This window comes from Abrus precatorius, unplaced genomic scaffold (assembly GCF_003935025.1).
Source record: "Abrus precatorius isolate BTA unplaced genomic scaffold, Abrus_2018 Scaffold11, whole genome shotgun sequence".
NCBI classification, from domain to species: Eukaryota; Viridiplantae; Streptophyta; class Magnoliopsida; order Fabales; family Fabaceae; genus Abrus; species Abrus precatorius.
In genome coordinates this window covers 8,144,964-8,147,208 of record NW_020874303.1, presented here as the reverse complement: position 1 = coordinate 8,147,208, position 2,245 = coordinate 8,144,964, and the positions used below count along the sequence as shown (strand labels likewise).

The 2,245-nt window shown below is 27.4% G+C and overlaps 1 non-coding gene across 1 annotated transcript; it reads left to right on the top strand.

Moving 5' to 3' along the window:
* The first annotated feature begins 826 nt into the window (after positions 1-826).
* TRNAI-AAU lies at positions 827-900 on the top strand. Its single transcript has one exon. It is a non-coding gene; the product is annotated as a tRNA-Ile (tRNA).
* Positions 901-2,245: the final 1,345 nt, after the last annotated feature.

Here is a 2,245-nt window from a genome sequence, read left to right as displayed (position 1 = left end):
TGTTGAATTTGGGTTCAATGATATATACGTATTCTAAAATTGAAGTGTAATACATCATAGTATAATAGATAGTGATAAATGTAATATCTCATATATGCAGATTTACTACACACTAGCACTTTGCTATCAATCTTATCTTGTTCTATTGTGTCGTTTATGTATCTCAATTTGAATCAGGGAGTTTCCTGAAAAAAATAAATAAATATAAATTAACTTAAATTCTTAGAGTAAGTTTGATTTATATTAATTTTTCCACTTATAAAAATTTCTTAAAAATGTATCTAAACTAACGCTAATTACGACTTTTGTGTAAAACACCAATACAGGGAACAAAATATTGAGTACGATATACAAGGTTTCCAACTTTTATATCCTATATTCCACTTTGAAAAAATTAGTTTAAAAAAGTTAAAATTAATTTTGAAAATTATTAATATTGTTTTTAAATACCTAAAAATAGTAAATTTTATTAAAAGCAAACTATTTACTGTAGTTTGTATTTTGTTTTTATATAATAAATTCTTTAAAATAAAAAATTACCACCTTTAAATGTTTGAAATCAATCCTAAACATTAATATTAATAAAATTTATTAATTTTACATTAAATACTAAAAATAGATTTCGTGTTAAGTTTATTTATTTTGAACTTTCGCTTCACATTGTTATTCCTTTCTGGGAGCAATACAATCAATCTTCAATGAATTCCTGCAGATGGGGATCACATTTTGTGACATTTAAATGCTATGTTTTTTCAGCAAAATTATTCAAGAAAATCTAAAGATGAAAGAAAGAATTATATACTAAATGATTCATGAATGTTAACAAGGCCTATTAGCTCAGTTGGTTAGAGCGTGGTGCTAATAACGCTAAGGTCGCAGGTTCGAGCCCTGCATGGGCCACTTCATTTTTTCGATTTTGTATAATTGTCCTTCGTGTCTAAATAAATTTTTAATGCATTTCTTTTCATTTATATTTCAGTCCATTCAAATATACAATCTGTAAGTTTTACATTTCTTTAATCCTTATTCTTTTTCACTCCTTTCTATTTTATCCTTCAATCCAAACAAAGTGTAAACGAAGATGAACCCCCTTTTGTTGACATAAGAATGGCATGGAAAACGTGGCACTGTGCCAGGAAAAATCAAAACATCTTTGCATTGCTTTTAAAGCTCTTTGAAGCACTATAATATTTTACATTGTAATAAAAGAGATACTAAAGTGCTTTTAAAGTATTGTAAAAAACCAAAGAAACTTGTGAAATCCTTCTTAATAAAAACAATGCTGTTTAAGTCTTTTGAAACACTGTGAAGCGTGAAGCGAGGAGAACTTATGTAATTAATAAATATTTATGTCATGCACAGCTGATATAGGACTCACACTCATACGTCATCTATTTACTATCTCACAAAATAAAAGAAATTAAAATGCAAGAGACATGAATAAAGTGTTTAACCTATCTACATGGTAGTAAGCTCTCAAGTGTTGTCACTGATCATGGACTTTGAAGGGGTGTCTGTGAAATTAGTTCTTCTCTCTCTAACATCCTCATCTACAGATACACCATTTTTGGCTGAAGCATGTTGATGGCAGTATCAACTATATCTTTTAGATAGATAACCTTAGAGTTCCTTTTAACAACTTTGTATGCAAGGTTATCATATCACAATTCCTATTGTGAATTTTCAAGCTAATTTTTGAATCGTCAACTATGAATTAAATCAAATCGTAAAAATTAAAGCACAGCAAAGTAGCTTTAAAATATATCACGTAAATCATGTATTGCTGGTATTTTAGTGACAGCTATGGATCACAAACAGAGATTAATTTTCTGAAAATTCTTTATGGTCTCTGACCTTGAACATAAAATAGTTATGTATAGTACTCAATATAACAGTTGTAATTAAGCTAGAAAATGATTATAAGTCTCATCAAATAAATTATAAGTTATACTTGAATATGTGATGTCTGTAACGATTAGCCAAATAAAATACATAGGATCAGCGAGTAACGTTAACGATTTAAAACCCTTGTTTAGAAGAATAAAAATAAAGTATTTGAATAGCCACATGGTATAATTTTAGTCGTGTTCCTTCCTTTTCATTTAATATTTAAACATCAATTATATATATATATATTTGATAAAAAAAATGATAAAAGTAAGGTAGAAAATGTAAAACAATAAATATTGTTGAATCGTGCAATTTGTATTATATCATAAGATTCATCTACAATTCATTACAGTGT